The following is a 14,641-nucleotide window of genomic DNA, read 5'->3' as shown; positions in this document are numbered from 1 at the left end:
CAGTGCTATTGCCTGTGACATCATGACAATGAGGACACAGGTGTAGACCAAACAATGAGAGTTGATGTACTAAAAACACTTTGTCCATCTTAATGACAAGAGGACTTGAGTAAACTGACATAGAATTTGATTTGTGGTTCAACTCAATTTTATTAACAAACTATTTCTTCTTAAAAACACTGTGTGAGCATTTCCCAAATTCCGACAATATTTACTCTCTATCTAGCTTTGTCCATCTCAGAAAGAATATTACCTGCTATGATCGATGTGTTCGAACGTCGCTGCAATCTCCTTCCTGTCCGAAGTAGAGCTGGTTAACTTCCATAAAGGTGGATCTTGCAGGTCAGGGTGGATCTTCTCCTGGATCTTCTTGGGTCTTCTGCATTCAACAAGTCTTCATAGAATCTTCGCTGATTGGGTGATTCCCAGTTGTGTGTTTGTATGCCCCTCTTACCCCAGATCTTCAGGAAAGTTTTGTGACCTTTGGCCAATGGATCATAAACTGGGTTAAAATCATCCAATGGAGTTATGCCAACACCCTTCACTGTTGTTATGCCAAGAGCTGTAAAGTGCACATATCAGGCACTCAAGATGTCAGGCTGTCTGATCAACACTTCTCCAGCATACAGTTCTTGGGCTGGTTGTAATTGGTTTCCCTGTACCTTTGTAACTTCCTTGCCTTAGTTTCTATTATTCTCTGTAACCAATAGCTCCTGGCTGCTGTTCAATTTAGTTGGGCCAAATTTCTGTAAGGCCTGCTTTCTCTGACTGGGTCAATTTAGAATGTATGATTTTGGGCCTGTGATAGCTTGACCACAGTCCCTGTTGTTAATCCTTTGAATCTTCTCGAGCAAATGAGATCATGGGCTCAGACTATCGTGCAGGAATGTACTAAGTCTCAGATGGACAGTGTAACTCCCTGCGTATCTGCGCTCCCCATTGTACATAGTTGGTATGTTGGTTATTATTAGCTATCTTTCTTACACACATCAATAAGTTTAATAGTACTATAATGAAATAACTTAATACATAAGTGAGAATTAGCTACTCACTAGCTTACCTTCAAGCCTCTGATGATTAGCAGCAATTGATTGAATAAAATTCATACTGCACAGCAATTCAAATAGTCCTTTCATGATGCAATTCAGGTTCATTAATTTCTTAGTTCCTGCTGTAGGAATATAGTTAGTTAGTTTCTGGATGAGTTCCTTTCTCCAGTGAGGATGGTGAGATGGATCAAAGTAAACAGGATGAGCAACATAGCCACATGTAATAGGAGATGCACCCATAGGTGTATCTGCATGTTTGAGCCCCAGTCCCAGAGATCATCAAAATAAGTCATTTTGATATCCTTGATACCCTTTTGAATTTGCTCTGTCTGCTAAATGACAGTGACAAAATCGTTATGTGCATTTGCTAATTGTGTCTGAACCTGCTGTAATTTTTTAGTTGATTTTAAATGCCAGTGTCATACTTCTCTCAATGATCCCCATAAGTTTGTCGGAAGTCGTTACTGACATCGACAAAGATCTCCTTGCTCCTGTGAATGTCTGTGAGCTCAATTAGACTGTCCTGGCTGGTATGTGTAGCCTTATACAAAAGATAGTGTTTTGTATATTACATGTTTGCAGATTACATCAAAATTGGAGGTGTAGTTGACAACAAAGAAGATTACGTCAGAGTACAACGGGATCTTGATCAGATAGGCCAATGGACTGAGGAGTGGCAGATGGAGTTTAATTTAGATATATGTGAGATGCTACATTTTGGAAAGGCAAAACAGGGCAGGACTTATACATTTAATGGTAAGGTCTAGGGAGTGTTGCTGAACAAAAAGACCTTGAGTGTAAGTTCATAGTTCCTTGAAAGTGGAGTCACAGGTACGTTGGATAGTGAAGAAGGTGTTTGGTATGTCTTCCTTTATTAGTCAGAGTACTGACTATAGGAGTTGAGAGGTAATATTGCAGTTGTACAGGACATTGGTTAGGCCAGTTTTGGAATATTGTGAGCAATTCTGGTCTCCCTCCTATTGGAAGGATGTTGTGAAACTTGAAAAGGTTCAGAAAAGATTTCCATGGATGTTGCCAGGTTTGGAGGATTTGAGCTACAGGGAGAGGCTGAATAGGCTGGGGCTATTTTCCCTGGAGCATCATAAACTGAGGGGTGACCTTATGGAGGTTTATAAAATCATGAGACAAGATCTTTTTCCTGGAGTGGGGGGAGTACAGAACCAGAGGGTGTAGGTTTAGGGTGAGAGGGGAAAAATTAAAAGGGCCCTAAGGGGAAACGTTTTCATATAGAGGGTGGTGTGTGTATAGAATGAGTTGTCAGAGGAAGTGGTGGAGGCAGATACAATTACAACATTTAAAAAGCATCTGGACAGGTATATGAATAGGAAGGGTTTAGAGGGATATGGGCCAAGTGCTGGCAAATGGGACAAGATTAGATTAGGATATCTGGTCGGCATGGATGAGTTGGACAAAAGGGTCTATTTCTGTGCTGTACATCTCTATGACTGTATGTGAAGGTCCGGTACTGGTAGTGCTTTAGAGATATTGTGATGCAGTATTCTCCCTCCCCATTCTAAGCTGCCTGAGTGATGCCTGTGTTTAAGCTCTCTAGATCTGTACATGATTTGGAGACGCCAGTTTTGGACTGGTGTGTACAAAGTTAAAAATCACACAACACCAGATTATAGTCTAACAGGTTTATTTGGAAGTACTAGCTTTCATCAGGTGGTTGTGGAGAATAGGATTGTATGGCACAGAATTTGTAACAAATGTTTACAGTGTGATGTAACAGAAATTTTATATTGAAAAAGACCTGGATTATTTGTTAAGTCTCTCATCTTTTAGAATGACCATATTGGTTTCAGTTCTTTCATACGTAAATCGCAAAACTTTTTAAAAAAAAATTAAATTCTCAAGTGAACTTTAACAATTGTTGTCATGTCAGCCCAGATAATGTATTGAAGGTGTGAGTTTCCCTGTGAAGCTGTCTGTGCCACAATGGTCAGACTGATTCTAATCTAAAAAGCAGACTGACAGAATCTTACATGGATTCATGCAGTTTTTGAGCAAAGTAAAATGTGATTCTGCGAGTACAGATTCACCTCACAAATTTATGTGGGTGTGTGAGGGTTGTGGGGATGAAGAGTGGAGGGGTGTGTGTGTGTGTTTGTGTGTGTGTGTTGCACTGGGATCACCTGTAATGTGACATGAACCCAAGATCCCGGTAGAGGCCATCCTTATGAGTACTGAACTTGGCTATCAGCCTCTGCTCAGCCACTTTTCATTGTTGCCTGTCCTGAAGTCCACCTTGGAGAACAGTCACCTGAAGGTCTGAGGTCGAATGACCTGGACTGCTGAAGTGTTCTCTGACTGGGAGGGAACACTCCTGTCTGTTAATTGTTATGCGGTGTCCATTCATCCATTGCCGTAACCCTCTGCTTGATCTTGCCAATGTACCATGCCTCAGGGCATCCTTGCTTGCAGCGTATGAGATAGACAACATTGGCTGAGTCACATGAGTACCTGCCATGTACATGGTGGGAGGTGGCCCCACGCGTAACGGTGGTATCCGTGTCAACATTCTGACATGTCTTGCAGCATTTACCGTGACAAGGTTGTGTGGTATGTGACACAGACAGCCTCACAGGGAAACTCACATTTTCAATACATTATGTGGGCTGATATGACACCAATTGTTAAAGTTCACTTGAGAATGTAACTTTTAAAAGAAAGTTTTGCGGTTTACATATGAAAGAACTGAAACCAACATGGTCATTCTAAAAGCTGAGAGACTTGTTGAGACTTAACAAACAATCCAGGTCTTTTTCGATATATAATTTCAGTTACATCACACTGTAAACATTTGCTATAAATTCTGTGTCTTACGATCTTATTCTCCACAACCACCTGATGAAGGATCAGCGCTTCGAAAGTTAGTGCTTCCGAATAAACCTGTTGGACTATAACCTGGTGTTGTGTGATTTTTAACTAGATCTGTACAGGACAACTCAGAATGGCATTTGTCCAAAACCCCCACAAGACATGTTCACTTGAATGTATGGGATAGGAGCATAGAATACTTTCTGCAGTCATTTACACAGAGTGGTACCTATGAGCCTTCCCTCATTCTCAACAGTGTGCAGAAGGGTGCCGTCATATTCTAATCATACTCACTCCCTATTGGATAATGCTGACATTTTCCACCTCGAAGATTTGGAACCCATTTGATTCAATTTTATGATCGGCAACCACAGTACCATTCCCATGATTTTTCCTGAGGTCTCTTTACAATAATCTCTAAACCAGACTTTGATCAGTTTCCATAATTGATAATGTAAAATATTGGTATGTCTCTTCTGTGGAACAAGTGCCGTATCTACCCGTCACTGATTCAAGACGGGACCTGTCCTTGTTTAGCCTGATCATGGTTCTCCCTCAACTGTTCGATCATCCACTGCCTATGGATGCTGTACAGCCTACTGTTGCCTACTGTCATTGTCACCTTTCCCCTGATGTTCTCATTTATGGTCCTGGATTTCTCTTCTAGTAGCATTACCAGGTATTAGTCTGCTTGATTTTTCTTTAATTCCACTTTGGCATGTTGCCAACTGTCTAGATTAATTTTATCCAAGATTTGTTTAAATTGCAGGGTTAAAAATCTGAGATTATTGAAAGTATTGACTTCTGCTCCTGTATCGTTAGCTGTTGCCAAATCATTCAGCATGTTGCTTTTACTTCTTCCCTCTGAGTTGGATCTGGCCTCCCCCGTGTCAATTCCTATTTTTCATTCTAATAGCCAGTGGGTCAAATACAATTATAATTTCTGAAGTCAGGAAGGGCACCACTCTGGCAACTGGATACTGGATATATCTATCACCATCTGTACGAATTTGTGGTGTATGTTGGAGTACAGGGCTTTTCTTGTGTGTTTTAAACCCCATTTTGAGATCCTGGGTATTCCTTAGACAAATGTGTCCGGTTTGAGCCCATTTCTAATTTTGTATGGGAGATAGGTTCCCCAATAAACTTTCTGAAGCATAGTTGCCCAAATCCTAGATTTTTGTCAGGACCATGTCCCATTTCTGTATTTTTGTTTGCAGAAAAACACTAGTTAATTGTGGTGTTGGTGCTCAGTCAGCAATAATTGGAGTGCCTGTTTGTTTTCCTATACACAACCCTCTGCTTGTTATGCCATAGCTCGATAGGTGTGTTCGAGTAGACCCACAAAACACCATCCTCATGTTCATTTTCCTCCGGTGGGACAAACCACATATAGTCCAGGATATGTGTACTCTTGTCCAAATAGCACTTCTGATGATTGAGGAATCTAGTCAATAATGTACACCAATGGGGTGTTTGACATCAGGGGATCAATGTGGAATTGTTTAGATTCCTCCCCACCTTCCCTATGGTGCTTTTTTCTAATTCTGGTCTTGGCTTGTGCTCAGCCACCTCTTCTCAAAACTTTGCTTTGATCGAATTTTCCCAATTTACCCTTTTGTCAGTCAATTGTGTTGGTGTCAGGCCTCATCACAGGCCTAACATTTGTTAATCCAAAATTGGGGGGGCACTGGTGGTGGGGGTGTGTGGGTAATTAGCCAGGCAGACAGACAGACATGTGGACGGGAGGACCATGACAGCCGCGGACATGCTCAGCACCATGTTATGCAAAGACACTTGGAATTGCTACCATTATAAAGGGCTTGACCATAACTCTGGGCGAGAGCATCTCATTGGATGTTTTCCTGGACACTCTGTCTCTCGCCATCCTTTTCACTGAAGGGCTGCTGAGCACCGAGCCTTGCCTCATCTGCCCTGAATTGGCAAGGCCAGTGAAAAAGCTCCACAGAGGCCGGTAGCCTGTCACCAAGTCACCCTTTCTTTACACATGAACTGTCCTTGACTTTAGCACTGCCTCATTCAGAGTCAGGTACCAGAATGTCAGCATCTCTGACACTCCGTCTTCTTATATATCAGCTAGGGCTCCATGATTTGGCAGTTAATCTGGTCCATTCTGAGAACTCATCTGGCTGACCTTGTTACAATCATTATATCCCTCTCCTCTGAATCCATGGACATAGGCCAGTCCTTTCTCATGGCGCCTTCTGGGCTGTTTTAACACTGGGTCAGGTTTTTCTGATTTAGCATCCGTTTCGTGTGATGTGTAATGCATAGGAGGTCACCCCTTGTGCTAGGAGCACCTCAGTAGAATTTCAGTCTCTTCTTACATCGTCGAGGTGGCTACTTCCGTCATGTCCATCTCTGATTCAAAGCACTGGACAACACTTGATGGAATGTATGAATCCACAGATTCCAGCGTATTTCTAAATGTTCTGAGGGGCAGGGTACATTTTGCTCATGCACTGTTTGTGATTTTGTGGCTTTCATATCGTCCACATGCTTATTCTGCACCTATCTAAATTTGATACATCACTGGTCCTGACTTAGTGTCGACTGTCTCTTACCAATGTGGGATTTCTGTGATTCTTACACCAAGCTTTGTCCCCTGTATCAAACTGTCTTTCTTGCTTGACAGAGTCTTGTGTTCAGCCTTTCTGTTGCTATTTCACCCCTATCCTGATCTAGGAAGATCAAACTTTACCTGGTGCTTCTACTCATTAGGCTTCTACCCATTAGTAACTCTGGTGCTATCCGAATTGTTGGAATTTGGATTGGGTCATTGACTGGTTTAGGATCTGGATCAGGACTTTGGTTAGGGTCCACTTCTCCAATTGCCCTGGAAGCATGTGGAGTTAGTGGCTGTTGCTTTGGACTCAGTAGGCCTTTAATTGATTAATGTGGTACTGCCCAGTTTTTCCTGTATCTAGCAAAATTCTGTACACAGATATACTGACTTGTCCACCATCGAGTGGAAACTTGAATATCTGGGGAACAGGAACGTTCCTGGCTGATAAATTTGTAACCTCACCCGCTGCCTCTACCGGGTTCACCTTTCCATCAAAGTACACCTTGCTCTGCTTTTTTCCATTTTGCCATTCTGATGGCTGCTGCTTTGTGTGCATCCTGTATATTTTCTATTAGAACTTGTTGAGTTTTTGTATGGCAGAGGGCTTCAAATTCAGGCTCTGTCAAGTCCAGTCGTATTAAGAGTTCAATACCTCTCATTAGGTATGCAATTCTTAGAATAAGGAGTTGAATCAAGTTGAACTGGAGGGTGAGTTTCTTATAAGGACAAAGGCTAAAAACCATGTTCCAGGTTGAGTAGTTTTCTGGATAATCTTTCACAGCGTCCCTTTGAGGGTCCAACTTATCCTTTCTACAATCCTGCTGGATTGAGGGTGGAAGGTGATATGGCTGATACTAAATATATTCATCACTTCCCGTGTTACTTGGGCATTAAAATGGGTTCCCTCAACTGAATCTATACTGTGTTGATCCCATCTAGTGAAAACATGTTGAATTAGGATGTCTCCTGCAACTGTAGTAATGTTCATTGAAGTGGGAAATGCCTCATACTATTTGCTATACTTGTCCACGATATACTTTCTGCCTCTACATGGTGGTAGGAAGCTGACGTAGTCTACTTGGAAGTCAGTCCACTGCCCTGTTACTGGCCGAGTATGCCTTAACACTCCTTTATCGGTATACTTGTCAGGATTGTTCTGGGCGTAGATGATACAATTTTTAGCATTTTTTTTGTTTTCTTCTATTTCTGGCCACCTGCATGATCTGTCAGCCATAGTTCTGTCAGCCATAGTTTCTGTCCCTTGATGACCCTAGATATCGCGGTGATGTTGATAAATCACTTGATTCGGTGCTGGACCAGGACCACGTACTGTCCATCTTTAAGAACAAGTTTGTCCTCAATATTTAACTTGTCCTCCCACCTGCTATACGAGACAGAGATTGTTCCCTCCCATACTGGCTTTAAGTTGGCATCATTGCTCTGAGCCTATACCAGATCTTTGATCTTGTTTTGGATCACATAGCAACAACATCTATTTGTTCCAGAATGGGAGCTGCAATGGTTCTCCTGCTTAGCCGATTCATATGACATGGTGTTCTCTGTTGGGGAAGTTCAGTGGTGAGCTCTAACCTTAATACTGTCTTATTCGTGATCTTGAGCAGTTTGGAGAATAAATTTGAGTAGGAGTACAAACGGTAATGGTTTCCTGTCTGCTGAGATGAATCCAATAGCTTCCCACAGTGGCAGGAAATCTGTTGAATATGCTGTCTGAATATATGTCTGCTGATAAGGAACATTTTTCACTGTGGCTGACCACATAGGGTACAGCTACTAGCTTGACAGCCTGAGCGCTCAGTCTATTGGAGAGCTTTAGCACTAACTCTGTTAGGGGTTAGCCTCTGTGGTTCTCCATACATACATGTATGCACCAGATCATGTCTTTCGGTGCCTATCTTTCACTGTAGAGGATCTGTCTACAAATATTTTAACTGTTGAGGGAGGGTGGGTTGCGTGGGTGTTCTCTCTTTTGCACACCAAATTGCCTTGGGTCCTCCCCAGTTTTTGTTTTGGCACAAATACTTGAATGTGGTAAGAGAAGATAAGCAGTGGAACTCTTGACCTCAATTTATGGATTTCCAGAACAATCTGTTAATTCCTGGAGTCAGTTTCAGAGGATGAAAGACGATTGCTGACAGTTTCACAATCATTCGAGTTATAGAGATGTACAGCACAGAAATAGACCCTTTGGTCCAACCTGTCCATGCCGACCAGATATCCCAACCCAATCTACTCCCACCTGCCAGCACCCAGCCCATATTCCTCCAAACCATTCCTATTCATATACCCATCCATATGCCTTTTAAATGTTGCAATTGTACTAGCCTCCATCACTTCCTTTGGCAGCTCATTCCATACACATGCCAGCCTCTGCCTGAAAAAGTTGCCCTTTAGGTGTCTTTTATATCTTTCCCCTCTCATCCTAAACCTATGCCTTCTAGTTTTGGACTCCCCCACCCCAGGGAAAAAAATTGTTTATTTATCCTATCCATGCCCCTCATGATTTTATAAACCTCTATGAGGTCACCCCCTCAGCCTCTGACGCATTAGGCAAAACAGCCTTAGCTTATTCAACCTCTCCCCGTAGCTCAAATCCTCCAACCCTGGCAACATCCTTGTAAATCATTTCTGAACTCTTTCAAGTTTTGCAACACCTTTTCGATAGGAGACCAGAACTGCACGCAATGTTCTATGATGGCCTAACCAATGTCCTGTACAGCCGCAACATGACCTCCCAACTCTTGTTCTCAATACTCTGACCAATAAAGGAAAGCATACCAAATGCCTTCTTTACTATCCTATCTACCTGCAACTCCACTTTCAAGGAGCTATGAACCTGCACTCCAAAGTCTCTTTGTTCAGCAACACTCCCTAGGACCTTACCATTAAGTGTTTTAAGTCCTGCTAAGATTTGCTTTCCCAAAATGCAGCACCTCGCATTTATCTAAGTTAAATTCCATCTGCTACTTCTCAGCCCATTGACCCATCTGATCAAGATCCCGTTGTAATCTGAGGTAACCTTCTTCGCTGTCCACTACACCTCCAATTTTGGTGTCATCTGCAAATTTACTAACTATACCTCTTATGCTCACATCCAAATCATTTATGTAAATGATGAAAAGTAGGGGACCCAGCTCTGATGCTTGTGGCACGCCACTGGTCACAGACCTCCAGTCTGAAAAACAACCCTCCACCACCGCCCTCTGTCTTCTATTTTGAGCCAGTTCTGTATCCAATTGGTTAGTTCTCCCTGTATTCCATGAGATTTAACCTTGCTAATCAGTCTCCCATGGGGAACCTTGTCGAACGCCTTATTTAAGTCCATATAGATCACATCTATCGCTCTGTCCTCATTAATCCTCTTTGTTACTACCTCAAAAAACTGAATCAAGTTTGTGAGACATGATTTCCCATGCACAAAGCCATGTTGACTATCCCTAATCAGTCCTTGTCTTTCCAAATCCATGTACATTCTGTCCCTCAGGATTCCCTCCAACAACTTGCCCACCACCAAAATCATGCTCACTGATCTATAATTCCCTGGTTTGTCCTTACCACCTTTCTTAAACAGTGGCACCATGTTAGCCAACCTCCAGTCTTTGCCATCTCACCTGTGACTATCGATGATACAAATATCTCAGCAAGGGGCCCAGCAATCGCTTCCCTAGCTTCCCACAGAGTTCCAGGGGACACCTGATCAGGTCCTGGGGATTTATCTACTTTTTGCATTTCAAGACATCCAGCACTTTCTCCTCTGTAATATGGATATTTTTCAAGATGTCACCATCTATTTCCCTACATTCTATATTTTTCATGTCCTTTTCCACAGTAAATACTGCTGCAAATTACTCGTTTAGTATCTCCCCCATTTTCTGCGGCTCCACACAAAGGCCGCCTTGCTGATCTTTGAGGGGCCCTATTCTCTCCCTAGTTACCTTTTTGTCATTAATATATTTGTAAAAACCCTTTGGATTCTCCTTAACTGTATTTGCCAAAGCTATCTCATGTCCCCTTTTTGCCCTCCTGATTTCCCTTTTAAGTATACTCCTAGTGCCTTTATACCCTTCTAAGGATTCACTCGATCTATCCTGTCTATACCTGAGGTATGCTTCTTTCTTTTTCTTAACCAATCCCTCAATTTCTTTAGTCATCCAGCATTCCCTGTACCTACTAGCCTTTCCTTTCTCCCTAACAGGAATATACTTTCTCTGGATTCTCATTATCTTATTTCTGAAGGCTTCCCATTTTCTAACCATCACTTTACCTGCGAACTTCTGCCCCCAATCAGCTTTTGAAAGTTCTTGCTTAATTCTGTCAAAATTAGCCTTTCTCCAATTTAGAACTTCAACTTTTAGATCTCGTTTATCCTTATCCATCACTATTTTAAAACTGATAGAATTATGGTCGCTGGCCCCAAAGTACTCTCCCACTGACACTTCAGTCACCTGCCCTGCCTTGTTTCCCCAAGAGTCGGTCAAGTTTTGCACCTTCTCTAGTAGGTACATCCACATACTGAATCAGAAAATTTTCTTGTACACATTAACAAATTCCTCTCCATCTAAACCCTTAGCACCATGGCAGTCCCAGTCTATGTTTGGAAAGTTAAAATCCTCTACCATAACTACCCTATTATTCTTACATATAGCTGAGATCTCCTTACAAGTTTGTTTCTCAATTTCCCTCTGAGTATTGGGGGGGTGTCTATAATACAATCCCAATAAGGTGATCATCCCTTTCTTATTTCTTAATTCAACCCAAGTAACTTCCCTGGATGTATTTCGGGAATATGCTCCCTCAGTACAGCTGTAATGCTATTCCTAATCAAATATGCCACTCCCCCTCCTCTCTTGCCTCCCATCTGTCCTTCCTGTAGCATTTGTATACTGGAACCTTAAGCTGCCAGTCCTGTCCATCTCTGAGCTTTCCATCCCTGAAATAAATGCAGTTTAATTTATCAGCTGTACCTTGTTCTCTGCTTTGTCCCTGCCTGCCCTGACTGTCTCACTCCTTTGTTCTCAGCTGTACCAGTCTCAGATTGATCTCTTTCCTCACTATCTCCCTTGGTCCCCCCCCCCCCCCCCCCCCCCATTACAAGTTTAAATCCTCCCGAACGGCTCTAGCTAATCTCCTATTAGTCCCCTTTCAACTTGGGTGCAATCCGTCCTCCTTGTACAGGTCACGTCTACCCCAAAACAGCTTCCAATGATCCAAAAATGTGAATCCTTCTCCCATACACCAGCTCCTCAGCCATGCATTCATCTGCTCTATCCTCCTATTCCTGCCTCACCATCTTGTAGCAGCGGGAGTGATCCAGATATTACTATTCTTGAGGACCTCCTTTTTAAATTCCTGCGTAATTCTCTGTAATCTCCTTTCAGAATCTCAATCTTTTCCCTTCCTATGTCATTGGTTCCCATTTGGACAATGACCTCCTGCTGCCCCTCTTCCCCTTGAGAACATTCTGCACCCTCTCTGAGACATCCTTGATCCTGGCACTAGGGAAGCAACACACCATTCTGATCTTTTGCTGCTGACCACAGAAATGTCTGTCTGTACCCGGACTAGAGAGTCCCCTAACACAATCGATTTCTTGGAACCTGACGTACCCCTCATTACGTTAGAGCCAGTCTCAATACCAGAAACCAGGCTGTTTGTGCTTTGTTCCCCTGAGAATCCATCACTCCCTACATTTTCCAAAACAGCATACTTGTTTGAAATGGGGATAGCCACAGAAGAGTCCTGCACTAACTGCTTACCTCTCTTAGTTTTCCTGGCGTTAATCCAACTATTTGACTGTATCTGCGACTTTTCCCCCTTCCTATAACTGCCATCCATCATATCCCCTTGCTGTTGTCAATTCCTCATTGCCTCTCCAACCAATCCATTTGATCTGATAGGATTTGCAACCAACAGCATTTATTGTAGGTATAACCCTCAGTAACCCGTAAACTCTCCCTAAACTCCTACATCCGACAAGAAGAGCATATCACTCTACTAATGGCCATTTTTGCTTCTTTCAATCCAGAAATCCAGAAAATAGCACTGTCTTATTCCTCTACAAATCACTGCTCCAGGTTAAATTAATACTTATGACTTATATTTTAAGTTTAATTAAGAGACATATTTCAATAAAACATATAATCAAGAAAGAATCCTCTCTACTCACTACTGCAGACTTACTTTAAGGCCACGCTTAAAATATCCACTTGCCTGTTTCTGTGCTGTGACCTCTCCCAAACAGGTTCCTCCTAGATTAGTTGTGAATTTCACTGTTTGTTAATTTTCCCAGACGCACTCCAATGTCCAGCAATACATGAATTCGAACAGCAAAGGCAGTAACTGCGCAGGTTCACTTCTGTGTCAGGGTGGGTTTCTTTTTCTCCTACTGCAAATTCCAGACCAATATATTTTCTGTTCTCCCCAGCCCTGATTTGAGGGACACACTCACCAATTGTATTAAAAGGAGTTGAACAATTCTGAACCCTAGTGGAACTGTATCTGTGATCACTGGAAAGTGCAACATGATAACCCTACATATGTGTACAACCTGATTTGCATACAGTTCCAGGAGAATTACTTGAAAGTACAATGTGATATTTCTGTGCCTCCAGACAAACTTTGTTTTCTTTAAATGTGCAATTGCTCAATGACTCCACAGTCAAGCTTCAGGTGATAGAATGGTGTGTATTTAGGGTAAAATAATTCAAAAAGTAAGTTGTTCAAGATCTCTCAAGAAGGTAGTGCAGTTAATTGTTTTTGAGATTACTTTTATGAAAAGTTATTTTGCTATGGCCAGATAGATATGTGTTCCTTAGTATTAATACATTCCTGAATACAATAAATGAATCAACATTTTTTATCCTGACCATGCATCTGTTTAACATGTTGACCAAGCACTATTAAAAAAAAAACATAAATTTGTACTTTTGTTTAAGAAGAGTAAAAGTAGATAAATCTCTGGGGCGTGATGAAGTGTATCCCAGGATGTTGTGGGAGGCTAGGGAGCAAATTGTTGGGCCCCTAGCAGAGATATTTGTGTCATCGATAGCCATGGGTGAAGATTGGAGGGTGGCTAATGTTGTGCCATTCTTTAAGGAAGCCCAAAGGGAAATACCTGAGAACTACAGACTGGTGAGCCTGATGTCCATGGTGGCTAAGTTGTTTGAGGGGATTCTGAGAAACAGGATCGACAGGCATTTGGAGAGGTCAGGACTCACTGCAATAGTCATCATGACTTTGCGGTGGGAAATTGTGTCTCATGAATTTGATTGAGTTTTTTGAAGGGGTGACCAAGGAGGTAGATGAGGGCAGTACAGTAGACATTGCCTGTATTGACTTTAGGAAGGTCTTTGACAATGTACTGCATGGTAGTTTGTTGACTAAAGTTATTTGTCATGGGATCCAGGGAGAGCTAGCCAATTGGATACAAAATTGGCTTGACAGTAGAAAACAGGATGGTTGTAGAGGGTTGTTGTTAAGACTGGAGGCCTGTGACCAACAGTGTGCCACAGGGATTGGTGCTGAGTCCACTCTTACTTGTCATTCATAAAATTGTTTTGATGAGAATTTAGGAGATATGGTTAGTAAGTTTGCGGATGACATCAAGATTGGTGATATAGTGGGCAGTGAAGATGGTTACCTGGGAATGCAGCGAGATGCAACTGGGCCAGTGGGCTGAGGAATGGCAGATGGAGTTTAATTTAGATAAGTGCAAAGTGTTGCATTTTGGCAAGGCAAACCAGGGCAGGACTTATCTAGTCAATGGAAGGGCCCTAGAGATTGATATAGAACAAAGATATCTACAGGTATAGGTTCATAGCTCCTTGTAAATGGAGTCACAAGTAGACAGGGCAGCAAAGAAGGTTTTTGGCATGCTAGCTTTCATTGGTTAGAGCATTGATTTGGGATGTCTTCTTGTAGCTGTACAAGATGTTGATGAGGCCACATTTGGAGTTCTGCGTGCATTTTTGTTTGCCCTACTATAGAAAGGATATTATTTAAACTAGAAAGAGTGGAGAAAAGATTTACTCGGATGCTACCTTGACTGGAAGGTGCGAGTTATAAGGAGAGGTTGGATTGGCCAGGACTTTTCTCACTGGAGTGTAGGAGACTGAGAGGTGATCTTATAGAGGTATATAAAATCTTG

The 14,641-nt window shown here is 42.2% G+C and overlaps 1 protein-coding gene across 3 annotated transcripts in view; it reads left to right on the top strand.

The window, feature by feature from the left end:
• The window catches only part of tbc1d19 (TBC1 domain family, member 19), a 141,044-nt gene that overhangs the window by 25,121 nt on the left and 101,282 nt on the right, over positions 1 to 14,641 (top strand). The window lies entirely within an intron of this gene.

This window comes from Chiloscyllium plagiosum, chromosome 1 (assembly GCF_004010195.1).
Source record: "Chiloscyllium plagiosum isolate BGI_BamShark_2017 chromosome 1, ASM401019v2, whole genome shotgun sequence".
Lineage (NCBI taxonomy): Eukaryota > Metazoa > Chordata > Chondrichthyes > Orectolobiformes > Hemiscylliidae > Chiloscyllium > Chiloscyllium plagiosum.
Note: the sequence above shows the minus strand (reverse complement) of the source record. Positions and strands in the feature narration are given on the sequence as shown.